This window comes from Trichosurus vulpecula, chromosome 5, assembly GCF_011100635.1.
Source record: "Trichosurus vulpecula isolate mTriVul1 chromosome 5, mTriVul1.pri, whole genome shotgun sequence".
Taxonomy (NCBI): Eukaryota; Metazoa; Chordata; class Mammalia; order Diprotodontia; family Phalangeridae; genus Trichosurus; species Trichosurus vulpecula.
In genome coordinates, this window is record NC_050577.1 from 210159759 (window position 1) to 210178332 (window position 18574).

The following is an 18574-nucleotide window of genomic DNA, read 5'->3' on the forward strand; positions in this document are numbered from 1 at the left end:
GGGTTATATAATTATATAAACAGATTAGGGCACTCTCCAGTGGTCAACAGTTTATCTTTATTTTTTTGCCAAAAGGTCTTTTTCTTTAGGGGAAAACTTGAAAATTTGCTTTAGATTTTATGCTGCATTCTGTGTATAGATATAAATTTATATACATGTATGTGTATCTCCACCCCTAAAAATGTTTTTAATTAACCTAATATGAAGCTATAGAATTGTTTTTTATATCCCCCTCTCCCAGAAAGGGTTGCCTTCTTAAGAATCAAGTGTTAAAGTATACTTGGGTAACGCTCAGATTCGTAACTTTGAATGTATAAGCGTTTGTTAAAAATAGGAAATGAAATGTCCGATGATATCACTAAGGTAAAAACATAAAGGCAAAAGCTCGCCATATTTATCCTTTTATTACAACTTAATGGAAAAATTGTAACAAGAGACTAAAACTAACATGAATTAATATTAGGTTAGAAAAACATTCATTAATTGTACGAATTGTAAAAATAACTTTTTTTTTTTTTACATTTTGTAATCGTTATTTGGCTGAACCTTAGCTGTTTGTTTTGGGGGGAGGGGAGAAGAGTTGTTCATGTCCCTTTCTAATGTACCACAGCTTTCTGCTACCCAATTTTCTACTCTTTGCAGAAAGATCCACCTGGTCCTTTGTGCTCTTGCTTCTCTGCCTTTCATATTTAATCAAGTTACTTACCGCTCATCAAACTGTAATTCTGTTGCAAGAACAGCTTTTTTTTAGCAACTAAGTAGCCAGACCTCAACTTTTGTAATCTCATTGCTTTTTTTTTTCCCTTTGGTGATAGAAGTCTGTCATCTGAGGAGAGCATTCTTTCTTTCAATATTCCATTACTAGTAACCTAAGTTCTCTGTATTACATTTCTTAGTGCAATACTGCTTCTATGTAGTGGATATCATAGAGTAGATATCTAGAAAAAACAGTTGTGAAACAGTTGGGTGTTGCCAGTCTAACAATAATAGTAAAGTGTAACAAAATTTTTATAGCAGCTCTATAAACCTCATACGTGATGATACACCTGAACTCATAGTTTCTGCCTTCTGCTGATGCTAATCCATAATTTTTAAAAGAAAAGGTATTTAGTGAAGAAATGAATTAGATTAAAAATAATACTTCTCCAAATAAAGATAAGACATAAGTGCACAATAATTCTAATATAGCTTTAATTAACATGTGACCTCATCAGTGTAGGTGTTCCCTCCAAAAAAGTAGAGGGAGCAAAATACTTAGCATTATGGTGAAAAAGCTTTAATTAGTCAATTAGAAACAAGGTATGATGACATAGCGTGATTTTTTTTTTTGATTAGGAACATGGTATGACATGACTCATAGGGAGATTTGAAAGTTTAAATATACTTTAAATTTTTAGATAGAAAGGGTTAAGTATAAGTATTTTGGAAATAATTTCTTCATCATTGACAAAATCAATTATTTTGTACTTGAATCCATTAGTCAAAGTTAATAGAACTCTCTTCCCAGAATAAATATCAATGCTTGATGTCTTGTTACATATGCTTTTTGGTATGATAATATTCTGGTGCCTAATTTTTGTGTGTTTGAAGGTTTGTTTTAGAATGTCAAATGTTGGGCTAGACTTTGTTTTCATTTCTAATAGTGAATCTAAGTAGTATTAGTAACTGGACTTTTAAACTTGAAATAATTCTCTGCATTTCTATGAGAAGTTAAGAATTAAAGCTTACTTAGTGCTGATATGCCAAAAACATAAAATAATGATATTTCAAAGCCGTAGCTTTTGTCTAATATAGACACTTGGGGACAATTATTTTAAAAATGGTTTATTTTCATCATATAGTGGTTATCCTATACATCATTCTGAATTTTTATATAAAGTTTTTTCATGTCATAATACAATTCAAAATTTTAACTGATTCGAAGTAATGGGGACACATTAGTGACAGTATGAGTTAACTGAAATGTTTATATATTTATGAGTACTTTAAGAACTTTTGAACTCCAAAGTGCTGTGCAGATACAAGCACCTGTTTATGAGCTTACAGAACATAGATTTTATAGCTACAAGAGGTCATCTACTCCAGCCATGACTTATGGAGGAGGAAATTGAGATTTAAAAGAGGTTAAATGACATAATCATCAGTAGTTAGTAGCAAAATGAGATTTGAATCCAGTTTCTCTGACTGTAAATGCAGCACATTTCCCATTACTCAAGAAGCATAATTTAATGGGAAAACATCAGACTTAGAATCAGAAAAATCTGGGTATGCATCCCTATTCTGACATTACTAGGTATGTGACCATGGACCATCAATCGAAAAGCATTTTTAAATTAACTATGTGCCAGGCATTGTGCTAGGCCCTAGTGATAGAAATAAAATTATGTTTGAACAGGGGGAGAAAAAAGCATGTACCAGAGCTAACTTGTTAAAGTTTCAGTGTATTTACACTTTAGAAATCACCAAATACCACGAATCAGAATTTGTTTTATTGTTTTGATGATTGTCTAGACTTAAGAAAGTGGAGAAAATATTAATAATATGAAGTAAACTTAAAAGTATTTCATCTTTTTTTTTCCCCTTTGGAAAGCCCATTGTTAAATGTTTACCAGAACCCACCCCCTTCCCCCCTTTATACTCTATGTAAGAAGAATATGTACAAATAAATACCAAGTAGTTGAATATAAGGTAATTTTGGGGGGAGGGGGTGGGATCAGGAAAGTCTTTCATGTAGAAGGGTTTTTTGAGTTGTGACTTGAAGGGTGAAAGGAATGCTATCAAGCAAATAAATGTGAGAAGGCAGTGCACATTCCAGGCATGGGGGAACAGCAAGTACAAAGATAGAGCACATGAGTATCCTGGGTGAGGAAAAGAGAAGGCCAGTTTGTCTAGATCATAGAGTTTAGGAGAGGGAGGCTAGAAAGACAGCTTGAGACCAGGTTATGAAGCGCTTTAAAAGCTAAAGAGAAGAGTTCGTACTTATAGAGGAAATAGGGAGCCACTTCTATTGAGTAGGGAGAGTGACATGGTCAAATTTGCTCTTAAGGAAAATCACTTTTGAGAAAAAATGAGACTGGGAGACCGTTTAAGGAGGCTGTTGCAGAAATCTAGGTGAGAGGTGATTAAGGCCTGAACTAAGGTGTCTGTATAAAAAAGGAAAGGGGATTGATCATATGCAAGGGATGTTGTAGAGGTAGAAATGGCAAGATTTGGCAAATTATTAGATTTGTGGGCTGAAGAAAAGTGAGTTTCAGGGCTAGCAATGAGGTCATAGACCTTGGAAATTGCAATAATTATGGTGCCTTTGACTGAAATAGAGAAGTTTGGAAGAAGGTAGAATTGGGAAGAAGATAATTTTGGACAGGCTGAATCTGAGATGTCAATTTGAAATGTCTTTTAGGCAGTTAGTAAAGTGAACATATCCCACCTGTCTTAGCCTATTTCCCAACTACAAAATGTAATAGTATTTGTACTTCATAGCATTGTTGTAAAGATCAAATAAGATATAGGGACATGGAATTCAGAGCTGGAAGAGATTTTAGAGACCATCAAATTTACCCTCCAAATTTTAGAGTGTGCATGTGTGATAATATAAAGCATTTTTGAAGCTTTAAAGTGATATAAAAATATCAACTATTATTCGTACTATACCACTGTCACTAATTCTAACTCACACTAAAGACATTCACATGGGGGTTAGAAGAAGCAATACAAAGACACTCTCAAGGTCTCTCTGAAGAACTATGGAATAGATTATACAACATGGGAGATGCATGGCACACCAACATCAAAGAAGGCACTGTGCTCTATGAGTGAAACAGAATTGCAGTAGCTCAAAAAAAAACAGGAGATGAACAAATTTAGAGACATCTTTACCCCAAATGTCTATATATATTATCTGTGCCTGACCTTTGGTAGAGCTTTCTAAGGTTGTATTGGTCTGAACAGGAAGGACCACAACCAACCAACCAAATACTGTAGTGTATTAAGAATTGCCTATGGGAATTCCTATTAATTGGCTATGGAAATGAAAACTAAGCCCTGGAAATATTTAGAAGGTTTTCATTTGAGTAGATTCTAAACCTTTTATTTTTTTTTTATCAATTACTAGCTTTAAGGGATAATGATGAAACTTTTAAGCTAAAGAGCTTTTAAGAGTTAAATTCGAGAATATGGGAATGGGGGAAATTTATCCACAAAATAGTGCATGTTATATTAAGAGGTAAGATTTATCTCAATAGATGAGGAAAAATAAAGCAAATTCCTTTAAAATTCATACTCAAAACAATTTGATGTTTTGATATTTTTCAAAAAGAAAAATGTTTAGTGAATTAATTATAAAATGCTATTTTGCAAAAGGAATTTCATTTAAATGTTAAATTATTTTATATTTCACTTCCTTAGCATACTAACTCTTCTTCCATTGCACTTTACTATTAATTAAAAATTAAGCCCCAAAGACAAAGTAATTCTATGGCTAGTGTGTTCTTGTTTAGGTAAAAATCATGCTTTTTTCATCTCATGACCAATTAGGCTTATGTATGATGAGAAAGATAATCATCTTGGTCCTACAATGAGCAAGACAATAAAATAGGAATTAAGGACAAATTCAAAACTATCATAGTTAGGTTTCTTAGAAGTATACATCGGCTTTTCCTTTATGACTGCAAGAGCTATACAGACTTTTCCTTATAGTAATTGAATATGTGTAATTATTTAGTCCTAAAACATTTCACAAAAAATTCATATTAAGCTTCATAGTAGAAATTCAACTGTATGACACTGAAGTATTAGCAAAAGAATTAGAGTTTTCTTATCAAAGTGTCTACAGAAACTATATAAAATGTACTGTGATTTTTTTTAACATGCAATTCATAGCAAACTTTATCTTTATAAAAATTATTCTGGAATATCCCTATACAATAATCTACACACAGAAAATTCAGAGTTTAGAAACATATATGTATATAAAACATGTACATATTTTAAATATAACCAGAACTTCAATAACAGGTAGCATTTAAATGGCACCATTCGGTTTGCAAAACATTTTAACTATTAACATATTTCATTTAACCTTTACAACCACCCAGTTTGGAAGGTAGATGCTATTATTTACAGATAAAGAAACTGATTGAGATCAAATGAGATAATATTTGCAAAGTGCCAGCATAATGTTTGGCGCATAGTAGGTCCTTAATAAGTGCATGTTCCCTTTCTCCCACCCCAATAAAAAAGGTTAAATGAGTGGCCCACAGGTCACATAGTAAATATCTAAGGTAGGATTTAGATGCAAGCGTTTCAGGACTCCAAGGGTAACACTGTATCTATTGTACCACCTATCTGCACAGTAGAACTAGACTCAGTTTTCCTGGAATCACAGAATTGCAGAGCTGGAGAGGTCTATAGTGATCATTTAATGCCTGAAGCACCTACAAGAGTAAGAGTAAAGTGAGTTGCCCAAAGTCACACAGCTAGTAAATGAGATTCAAGACTAGGCCTTTTGATTCCCAAATCAAGTGCTCTTTCCATTGTCACAAACATGAGATTAGAATATGCAATTTAAGAGAATCTAGGTATTTTAAAACAAGCTTTTTAAAAATAATTACATTTTATTTCTATGATCAGTTAGGCTCATAAATAGTTTTAAAGCCAGCCATTCACTTCTTTTCTTGGCCTGTTTTTCATTAGATTTATTTTCTTTTTCTCTTTTAAAAAATTTATTACAATTTTATTAGCATACATACCAATCTTAAATATAAAATATAGATCTTAACAATTTCTTCCAAAGCTGTCTAGTTTGTGATTTATTATGGCACAATATTCCATTACATTACTACTTTGTTCAGCCATTGACCAATATGATAATAGCCCCTCGTGTCCAATATTTAGCTACCCAAAAAAGCTATAAATATTTTTTTATATAAGTGTATTTCCTCTTTATTTGATTTCTTTGGGGTATAGGATGAGTAGTAGTGATATAACTGAGTCACAGGGTATATATAGTTTATTAATTTTAGGGGCATAGTTCCAAATTGGTGTGTCAGAGTGACTTAGACCCCATTTTTCTGCAGCCCCTTCACTATTTATCATTTTTCTCTTTTGTCGTCTTAGTCACATGAGTGTGAAGTGCCACTTTAAAGTTGCTTCAATTTTCATTTCTCTAGTTATTAGTGTTAGAGCACTTTTTTTCCATATGGTTATTGACAGCTTGGATTTTTTTCCCTTGGAAAACTACTTGTTTGTATCCTTTAAACGTTTAACCACTGGGGGAATAGTTCTTGGTCGTATAAGTTGTCTTCCTATTTTTAATTACATTAGATCCATGTGAACAAAACCTTATTAGTTCTTTCTCACATTTTGCCAAGGTAATAAATAATGATAAAAAATAGTATTGATAGAATAAATAAGAAGAGGTATATTATACTTGCATCTTCTTTTAGCTTTTGATCTGATGAAGAAAAAGATGATTGCCTTGGTGATCCTACAAAAGATATTTTCTGTATCATATTTTCTCTAAAGTATGTATACTTTTAAGCAGAAATTAAATATATCTTCTTAACCAGTGCAAAAGGAGGAAGCAAATGCTTCCTTCCTGCTGTAATACATCCATTCTTTGCATTGCAGCTGGGCAATGAGCACCAGTGGGCTTTTCCCAACAGGGACAAACAGAGATAATATTAAATACTGTGGCTATATACCTTCTGAGTTCATGTCCATACCAGGTATTTTTTTATTTCAGAAACTTTTTTGTGGCCCAACCAATAGGTTCCTAATAAACATTAGTATCTTGCTAATACTAGCTAAAGAAAAGAAGAGAGGTTAGATGAGATGGACATTACCTTTGTTATTTAATTTCTGTGATTCTTTGATCTAGTTATTGGAAAAGACTTCCTGAAACTTTTGAGAGGGATACCACTTAAGTTAATTGAACCTTTAATTCACACACATGCGTGCATACAATAGTATACATAAAATTTTAATTTTTAATTTAAGACAATTTTATTAACATACATATACACATACATATTTAAATGTAAGATATAGGTCTTTCTAATTTCCTCTGAAATGATACATTTTGCCGTTTCTTATGGCACAATAATATTACATTTCATTTGTTTAATATTGCTCAATGCAAGGATAGCCCCTTAGTTTCCAATACTTAGATGCCTTTTAAAAATAGCTGCTATATTTTTATATGAATATATATACATACATAAGTATATATATACACACATATGTATGTGTGAATGTGTGTGCGTATAGATACATGCATGAGTTCCCTCTCCTCCACTCCAGACTCGTGCAAGCAATCTAGAAAACTCTCCAGACTAAATTCTGATCAGAAATTCTAAGAAAAAAATAATCATTGTGAGCCATTTTCCAATCCAGGTGGACATAGGGAGACAGACAGGTCAGTGGATAGTGGGATAGTGGGTTGGTTACAAGGCCTGGCTAGAAGCTTGCTGCACATAAACATCAAGCTGAGAAGAGGCAGTATACCAAGGAAATAAGAGATCCTAGGTCCAGCACAGAGGGCCTTACAGTTCAGAAACAGGTCTTGATTGGCATCCCTATTATTTACTACCCAGTTCTGGGTCACAGATACAGGGCAGAATAAAGAAGGGGACCTGCAACATGGGGTGGACTTCCAGGGTGAGAAAGTCACAGCTTGGACACAAAATCAACTGGAATTCCTGACAGAGATTTGGCAAAAGTTTTTTTAAAAAGTTTTTAGATATAAATAAAAATGAGAGCACCAAAGGAAAATATTGGAAAAGAAATGAGAACCAGGGAAGAAATAAATGGTAAGAAAATGGGATTGGTGTCAAAGTATTAGCACCTTACCCAACCAACAAATTCCCTGAAGATTAGAGTAAATCAAATAAAAGTTAATAACTTCATGAAACAAGAAGAAATATTAAAAATAAAATCAGGAGACTTAGGAAATAGAAAAAATGTAAAGGTTTAAAAACAACTGACCTTGAAATAAGAGCGAGCAAAGAAAATTTAAGAATCATTAAGTACCTGAAAACCATGACCAAAAAAGAGCCTAAAAATAAAGCTTTTTCAATAATTAGAAACCTGCCCTGTTCTCTTAGACCCAGAGGGCAATGTGGAAATAGGAAGACTTTACCAGTCATTTCCTAAAAGGAACCCTCAAATGAAAACTCCAAGGAACAAAAATCCAAATAAAATACTGCAAGCAGCCAGAAAGAAAATTCAAGTACTTAGGATCTACAGTCAGGACCATCCATATGTGAGTTAACAGTCACCACTCCAAAGAAGTGGGGAGTTTATATTATAGAACATAAAGGATATCGGCTTACAAACAAGAATAATTTACCCAGAACAATAATGGTACTAATGAACCTTAATGAAATGGAGGAATTCCAAGCATTCCTGATGAAAAGACCATAGCTACACAGAAACTTTGAAATTCTAACATAGGAATCAAGAGAAACACAAAAAAAGATACACAGGAATGAGAAATAAAATACTAAACAAAGATAAACTGCTTATGTTCTAATATGGGGACATGGTGTCCCCTCTGAATCCTGTTATCTAGAGAGTCTCCTTAGAAGGCTATGGAAGGGCTCCTGTTTATGTCTTGATGATCTTAGAAGAATTGAGAGAAAGGTGAAGAGGAATGCCCTAGGGGGAAAGAAAAAAAGTTGAGAAATAATCTCACATAAGTGCAGAAAGAAGTCTACACAGATGGTGGAGAAAAGCCAGTAAGTTCCCTAGTTCTCCCCAGTTTCCCTCAGAAATAACATTAAATCAAGCCTTTAAACAGATTCTGGAGTGAAAGAACCCACAAAAAGATGAAGTGAAACAATTTTCCAGCTTAAGATAACTTATAAGGAATTCAGGAAAGGTCTCTCTTGGATAAAAGGGGAACAGAGCCTAACACAAGTGGTGGCCAGGCAAGCCAGAGGGAGGCTCTTAGCCACAGAACAGATCGGCAACTGAGGCTCCTCAGCAGGCCAGATGTTAGGACTTCAGCCCCAGGGCAGAAGGCAAACTGCCAGACCTGGAACCCAGACACAACAGGTGCAAGTAGGCTGCCATCCCAGCAAAGTGGGCAAGCCATAAGACCTGGAGGCCCTGGTGCAGAAAGACATTGACCAGGCCTCTGGCCCTGAGCAAAAGAAGCTTGGGACAGTGCCCTCCTGTACCCCAGGAGCAGAGCTTAACTTTAAGTCATGAAATAAGTTTTCAAAAATGAGCGAAAAGGGGGGGAGAAAGAGCCCTGACCATAGAAAGCTACTATGGTGACCGGGAAGACCAAAACACATACTCAGAAGAGGATAGCAATGTCAAAATGCCTACATGTGAAGCCTTAAAGGGGAATATGAGTTGGTCTCAAGCCCAAAAAGCCTTCTTAGAAAAGCTCAAAAAAGATTTTGAAAATCAGATAAGACAAGTAAAACAAAAACTGGGAAAAGAAATGAAAGCTGTTCAAGAGAGACAACAACTTATAAAAAGAAAGGATAAAAATTGACTGAAGAAAACTATATCTTAAAAAGTAGAATTGGCCAAATTTGTGGGGGGGGGGGGGGGCCAGGAATCCACTGAAGAAAACAATTTCTCAAAAGGTAGAATTGGCCAAATGGAAGAGGATGTATAAAAGCTCACTGAAGAAAATAATTCCTTAAAAAAATTAAAATTGGACAAATGAAAGCTGATGACTCTATGAGACATCAAGAATCAGTCCAACAAAATCAAAACAATGAAAAACTAGAAGAAAATGTAAAGTACCTCATTGGAAAAACAACTGACCTGGAAAATAGATCCATAAGAGATAATGTAAGATTGGACTACCTGAAAGCCATGATCAAAAAAAGAGCCTGGACAGTATCTTTCAAGAAATTATCAAGGAAAACTGTTCTGATATCCTAGAACCAGAGGGTAAAATAGTAACTAAAAGAATCCACCAATCATGTCCTGAAAGAGATCCCAAAATGAAAACTCTAAGGAATATTATTGCCAAATTCCAGAATTATCAGGTCAAGGAGAAGATGCTACAAGCAGCCAGAAAGAAACAATTTAAATATCAAGGAGCCACAGTCAGAACTTAGCAGCTTCTATATTGAAGGATCAGAGGACTTGGAATATGATATTCCAGAAGGCAAAGGCACTTGGCTTACAACCAAGAATCAGCTACCCAGCAAAATTGAGCATAATCTTTCAGGGGAAAAGATGAATGTTCAATGAAATAGGAGACTTTAAAACTTTCTGTAAAGGCCAGAGCTCAAGAGAAGTATAAAAAGATAAACAGGAAAGAAAAAAAATGTTTTGCAATAAGGTTAAACTGTTTACATCCCTACATGGGAAGATGATACTTATAACTCTTGAGAACTGTATCTCTATTAGGGCAGCTAAAAGGAGTATACATAGAGGGTATGGGTATAAATTGACTTTGATATGATGATATAAAAAAATTTAAGTGGTGAAAAAAAGAATTGTACTGGGAGGAGGAAAGGGGGAAGCAGAATAGGCTAAATTTACATCACACGAAGAGGAGCAAAAGAAAGAAAGGAAGGGAACATTACTCTTATCGGACTTAGCTCAAAAAGGGAATAACATACACACTCCCTTGGATATAAAAACTTATCTTACCCTATAGAGAAGTAGAAGGGAAAAGGGGAACCAAAAAACGGGGGTGGGGGGCTGATTGAAGGGAGGACAGAAGGAGGGGAAAGAAAAGGGAAGGGGGCTGATAGAAGGGAGGGCAAATTGAGGGAGGTGGTGTTCAGAAGTAAAACACTGGTGAAGAGGGATAGGGTGAAAGGAGAGAGAAAAGTATAAACTGGGGGGAAGGAATGGAGGATGGAGGGAAATACACAGTAATCATAACTGAATGAAATGAACTCTCCCATAAAATGGAAGCAGATAGCAGAGCAGATGAAAAATCACAATCCTGCATTATATTGTTTACAAGAAACACACTTGAAGCAGAGAGATACACATGGAGTAAAGGTAAAAGACTGGAGCAGAATATATGCTTCAACTGAAGTAAAAAAGGGGGGGAGGGGGGACAACAGCACAATCCTGATCTCAGACAAAGCAAAAGCAAAAATGTGTATAATTAAAAGAGAGAAGGAAGGAAACTACATCTTGCTAAAAGGGACCATACACAATTAAGTAATATCAATACTAAACAGATATGCACCAAGTGGTATAGCATACAAATTCTTAGAGAACTTAATTGAGTTACAGGAAGAAATAGAAAGTAAAACTATAGTAGTGGGGAACCTCCTTCCCTCTCAGAACTAAATAAATCTAAACACAAAATAAACAAGAAGGTGAATAGAATTTTAGACAAGTTAGCCATGATAGGCCTCTGAAGAAAATTGAATTGGCATAGAAAGGAATATACCTTTTTTTTCTCAGCAGTACATGGCACCTCCACAAAAATTGACCATGTATTAGGCCATAAAAGGCAGAAATATTAAATGCATCCTTTTCAGATCATGCTGCAATAAAAATTACATGTAGTAAAGAGACTAGAAATTAATTGGAAACTAAATAATACTAAAGAACAAATGTAGCATAGAAACAATTTCATCAAAGAGAATGACAATGAGACAACGTACCAAAATTTATGGGATGCAACCAAAGCAATTCTTTGGGGAAATTTTATATCTCTAAATTCTTGCATGAGTAAAATAGAGAAAGAGGAGCTCAATTAATTGGGCATGCAACTAAAAAAGCTAGGAAAAGAACAAATTTAAAACCCCCAATTAAATACCAAATTAGAGATTCTGAAAATCAAAGGAGAGATTAATAAAATTGAAAGTAAGAAAACTATTCAACTAATAAAACTAAGCTGGTTTTATAGGAAAAAAAAAACAATAAAATAGACATACCTTTGGTTAATTTGATTTAAAAAAAAATCATCAGTATCAAAAATGGAAAGGGTGAATTCACCACCAATGAAGAGGAAATTAAAGTAATAATTAGGGGCTATTTTGCCCAACTATATACCAATAAATCTGACAATCTAAGTGAAATGGATGTGTATTTATAAAAATATATGAATTGCCCAGGTTAACAGAAGAGGAAATAAAATAACCCCATTTTAGAAAAATAAATTGAACAAGCCATCAATTAACTGCCTAAGAAAAAATTCTCCAATGCCAGATGGATTTACAAGTGAATTCTACTGAACATTGAAAGAACAATTAAACCCAATACTATACAAACTATTTGGAAAAATGGATGGAGTCCTACCAAATTCCTTTTATGATAACAAATATGTTGCTGATGTCTAAACCAGGAAGAGTCAAAATAGAGAAAGAAAATTACAGACCAATTTCAGTAATGAATATTAATGCAAAAAATTTAAATAAAATATTAGCAAAGAGATTATAGCAATTTATCACAAGGATAATACAGGTGGGATTCATAACAAATTCAGGACTGGTTCAATATTAGGAAAACTATCAGCATAATTGACCATATCAATAATGAATCCAAAATAAATCATATCTCCATAGATGCAGAAAATATTTTTGACAACAGCACCTACTCCTATTAAAAACACCAGAGAGCATTGGAGTAAATGGAGGTCTCCTTAAAATGATAAATACTATCTATCTAAAATCATCAGCAAGCATTATATGTAATGGGAATAAGCTATAAACTTTCCCAGTACAATCAGGGGTGAAATAAGAATACCCATTATCACTACTGTTATTCAAGATTGTACTAGAAATGTTAGCTTTATCAGTGAGAGAAGAAAAAGAAATTGAAGAAAATAGAATAGGCAATAAGGAAACAAAACTATCATTCTTTGCAAATGATATGGATAGTATACTTAGAGAATCAACTAAAAAACTACTTGAAGCAACAACTTTGCTGAAGTCACATCTAAGATGAATGTACATAAATCATCAGCATTTCTATGTATTACCAACAAAGTCCAGCAGGTAGTAATAAAAAGAGAAATTCCATTTAAAATAACTGTAAACAATATAAAATATTTGGGAGTGTACCTCCCAAGACAACCCCAGGAATTGTGTGGCCATAATTACAAAATACTTTTCACACAAATAAAGTCAGATCTAAACAATTGGAAAAAAAATCAATTACTCATGGGTAGGCTGAGCTAATACAATAAAAATGATAATTCAACTTAAATTAATATACTTACCAATCAGACTACTAAAACTTATAGAGCTCGAAAAAATAAAATTTATCTGGAAGAACAAAAAGTCAAGAATATCAAGGGAATTAGTGAAAAAATGCAAAAGAAGGTGGTCTAGCCATACCAGATCTAAAATTATATTATAAAGTGGCAGTCATCAAAATTATTTGATACTAGCTAGGAAATAGAGTGGTGGGTCAATGGAATGGGTTAGGCACAAAAGACAGTAATAAATGACTATAATAATCTACTGTTTGATAAACCCAAAGACTCCAACTTCTGGGATAAAAACTCACTGACAAAAACTGCTGAGAAAACTGGAAAATAATATGGCAGAAACTAGGTATAGATCAACATTTCCCACCATATAACAAGAAAAGTTCATAATGGGTACATGATTTAGACATAAGGGATAAGCATATAAGGAGACATAAGGATAAGCAGATTAGGAGAGCAAGGTATAGTTTACCTGTCAAATTTGTGGAGAAGGGAAGAATCTGTGACCAAATATTATGAAATGCGAAATGGATGATTTTAATTACGTTAAGTTTTAAAGTTTTGGCACAAACAAAACCAATGTAACCAAGACTAGAAGGAAAACAGGAAGCTGGGAAATATTTTTTATAGCCAGTATTTCTGACAAAGGCCTCATCTCTAAAATACATATAAAACTGAGTCAAATTTATAAGAATACAAGTCATTCCCCAGTGGGAGTTTTCAGGTGAAGAAATTAAAGTTATCTATAGTTATATGAAAAATGCTCTAAGTTGATACTGATTAAAGAAATGCAAGTTAAAACAACTCTGAGGTACCACTTCACACCTATCAGATTGGCTAATATGACAAAACGAAGTGATAAGTGTTAGAGGAAATGTGGGAAAATTGGAACACTGAGGCATTGTTGGTAGAGTTGTGAATTTATCCAACCATTCTGGAGGGCAATTTGGAACTATGCCTAAAGGACTATAAAATTGTGCATACTTTTTGATTCATCAATGCCACTATTAGGTCTATATCCCAAAGTGATCATAAAAAAAAAGGAAAAAAGACCCACATATAGAAAAATATTTGTAGCAACTCTTTTTGTGGTGGCAAAGAATTGGAAGTTGAGGAGATGCCCATCAATTGAGGAATTGTTGAACAAGTTGTGGTGTATGAATGTAGTGGAATACTATTGTACTGAGAAATGATGAGCAAGTGGATTTCAGAAAAATCCTGGGGCTATGGTAGTTTCCAGACTTCTCAACCCACAAACACCAAAGACAACTTAGCAGATCAGTGGGAACAGCTGGACCTAGATGAGAGAAGGGCGCAGTCGGGCCCCAGCCTGAGGGTGGCAGAGATGGCTGTGGCAGCAGCAGCTGCTTCTGCAGTTCCAGGCCCACAGATGGTGGGAGTAATCAGGCACTGATCAGAGTGGGAATGCAGGGATCTCTTTGCTGATGCTGAGGCAGGATTACTTTGCTTTGCCCTACTTGGATCTGGATCACAGTCCTAATTGGTGGTCCTCGGGAGAGGACAAGTGCTGGTGTGGCAGAGCCTGTGGTGGCTGTGGAGAGGGAGTCATCCTAGCAGTTCCAAGGCAGAAAAGAATCCTCAAGGTCACTCACAGACCAGAGCATAGGCCAGTAGAGGAGTAAATACCTCTCCTTGGATCATACCACCTCAGAAGAACTGAAGATTTACAGGTGCCTAGAAGTAGCTCTGAAAACAGCTGTACAAAACGCCTGAAGCTTGGGACAGAGCACTATTCACTCTGGAAGCAGAGTCGTACCTTGACAAAAAGCTCAAAAGTCAAGTAATTGGCTGGGAAAATGAGCAGACAGTGTAAAAACTCTCAGACTATAGCATCTTACTTTGGTGACAAAGAAGATCAAAACATACAGGCAGAAGAAGACAACAAAGTGAAAGATCCTACATCAAAAGCCTCCAAGAAAAATATGAATTGGTTGCAAGCCATGGAAGAGCTCAAAAAGGATTTTGAAAAGGAAGAGAAGTATAGGAAAAATTAGGAAAAGAAATGAGAGGGATGCAATAAAACCATGAAAAAATGAGTCAACAGCTTGCTAAAGAAGAGCCAAAAAAATATAGAAGAAAATAACACCTTAAAAAATAGACTGACCCAAATGGCAAAAGAGGTCCAAAAAGCCAATGAAAAGAAGAATGCCTTAAAAAACAGAATTGGCCAAATGAAAAAGGAGATCCAAAAGCTCACTGAAGAAACTAATTCTTTGAAAATTGGAATGGAGTACATAGAAGTTAATGACTTTATGAAAAATCAAGAAATTATAAAACAGAATCAAAAGAATGAAAAAATAGAAAACAATGTGAATTATCTCACTAGAAAAACCACTGACCTGGAGAATAGTTCCAGGAGAGATAATTTAAAAATTATTGGACTACCTGAAAGCCATGATCGAAAAAAGAGCCAAAACATCATCTTTCAAGAAATTATCCAGGAAAACTGCCCTGACATTCCAGAACCAGAGAGTAAAATAGAAATTGAAAGAATCCACCAATTGCCTCTTGAAAAAGATCCCAAAAAGAAAACTCCTAGGAACATTGTAGCCAAATTCTAGAGTTTCTAGGTCAAGGAGAAAATATTTCAAGCAGCCAGAAAGAAACAATTCAAGTATTGTGGAAATATAATCAGGATAACACTAGATCTAGCAGCTTCTACATTAATGGACAGAAGGGTTTGGAATATATTTCAGAAGTCAAAGGAGCTAGGATTAAAACCAAAAATCACCTACCCAGCACAATTGAGTATAATATTTCAGGGGGAAAAATGGATTTTCAGTGAAATAGAAGACTTTCAAGCATTCTTGATGAAAAGACCAGAGCTGAATAGAAAATCTGACTTTCAATTATGAGAATCAAAAGAAGCATGAAAAGGTAAAGAGGAAAAAGAAATCATAAGAGACTTATTAAAGTTGAACTGTTTATATTCCTACATGGAAAGATGATATTTGTAACTCATCAGACCTTTCTCAGTATTAGAGTAATTGAAGGGAATATACATACATACATACACACATATACATATATATATACACACATATATAAGAGTAGTTGAAGGGAATATACATACATACATACACACATATACATATATATACACACATATATATAGACAGAGGGTACAGGGTGAGTTAAATATGAAGTGATGATTTCTAAAAAATTAAGGGGCAAGAGGAATGTATTGGGAGAAGGAGAAAGGGAGAGATAGAATAGGGTAAATCATTCACATAAAAGAGGCAAGAAAAAGCTGTTACAGTGGAAGGAGGTGAAAGAAAATGAGTGAACCTTACTCTCATTGGATTTGGCTTAAGGAGGGAATAACATACACACTCAATTTGGTATCTCACCCTACAGGAAAGTAGGGAGAAAGGAAATGGGGGCGGGGGGAAATGATAAAAGGGAGAACAGATTGAGGGAGGGGATAGTCAGAAGCAAACATTTTTGAAAAGGGACAGAGTCAAAGGAGAAAATAGAATAAATTGGGGGTGGGATAGGATGGAGGGAAATATAGTTAGTCTTTCACAACATGACTATTATGGAAGTGTTTTGCATAAGGATACATGTATAACCTATATTGAATTGCTTGCCTTCTCAATGAGGGTTGGGAGGGAAGAAGGGAGATAGTTTGGTACTCAAAGTTCTAAAAACAAATGTTAAAAACTGTTTTTACATGCAACTGGGAAATAAAATATACAGGCAATGGGGTATAGATATCTATCTTGCCCTACAAGAAAGTAAGGGGAAAGGGGGTAAGTGCCCCCACTTAGAAGAGAGGGCAGATTGGGGAAAGGGGCAATCAGAATACATGCCATCTTGGGGTGGGGGGGAGGGTAGACATGGGAAAAAAATTTGTAACTCAAAATCTCGTGGAAATGAATGTTGAAAACTAAAAATAATCTTAAAAAAGAAAAAAACTGGTAAGACTTACATGAATTGATACTGAGTGAAGTAAGCAGAACTAGGAGAACATTGTACAAAGTAACAGAAACTATGATGATCAACTATGGTGGACTTAGCTCTTCTTAGCAATACAGTGATCCAAGACAACTCCAAAAGATTCACGTTGGAAAATGCTATCCACATACAGAGAAAGTACTATGGAGTCTGAATGCAGATTAAAGCATACCATTTTCACTTTTTGTGTTTTTTTCTTTATTGTGGTTTCCCCTTATATTCTGATTACATGTGGCTAATGTGGAGATATGTTTAACGTGATTGTACATGTATAACCTATATCAGATTGCTTACTACCTTGGGGGGCTGGAGGGAAGGGAGAGAGTCAAAAATTTGGAACTCAAAACCTTACAAAAATGAATTTTGAAAACCATCTTCACATGTAATTGGAAAAAATAAAATGCTATGAAGTGGGGCGGGGGGGAGAAATAAGTCTACACAAATCAAAAATTGCAAAGGTGATCTGACATTTGAATCTCATTTTCATCTGAACCAGTCAAAAGAGGGAAGAATAGTAGGGTACACAAATACATTTAATTCAACAGGGAAAGAAGAGAGAAAGGAAAAAATGGAGAAGGGGGAAGTAGAGAGAGGGATTAGACCTAAGCAAAACGAAGTACAAAAACATTTGTTGCTCTTTTTTAGTGACAAAAACTGGAGGCTGAGGGGAAACCCATAAATTGGGCAATGGCTGAATGAATTACAGTACATTAATGTGATGGAATGCTTATTGTGCCGTGGTTGGTTGTTGTACTTCATTTCTGAAGAGGACAAGGTTGGAACCAAGGTACGCTGTATCTGACTACGCCTGATCAGACCAGTTTGAGATTGGAAAACTCTACTACAGGTCAGGCACAAATAGTCTATATGTACCTCTAGAGGGAAGATGTCTCTAAATTTACAGATCTCATGTGTTTTTGCTTTTTGGTTTTTTGAACGATTGCGATTCTGCTTCACTCATAGAGTATGATATAAGCATGCCGTGCTGGACAGTCTTTTGCCAGTGTCTCCCATATCACACAATTCCAAAGTTCTTCAGAGATTCCTTGAGAGTGTCCTTGTACTGCTTCTTCTGATCATCATAAGAGTGCCTCATTTTTGTGAGTTCTCTGTAAAATAATCTTTTAGTCAAACTTACATTTGGCCTTCAAACAACATGACCAGCCCATCAGAGTTGTGCTCTCTGCAATAGAGTTTGAATGCTTGGCAGTTCAGCTTGAGAAAGGACTTCAGAGTCTGATGCCTTATCTTGCCAGTTGATCTTCAGAATCTTCCTAGGACACTTGAAATGAAAGTGAGTCGGTTTCCTGGCTTGGGGCTAATAGAGTTGTCTAGGTTTCACAGGCATACAACAATGAGGTCAGCACAACACCTCTGTAGACCTTCAGTTTGGTACTCAGTCTAATACCTCTTCTCTACCACACTTTCCTTCAAAATCTCACAAAT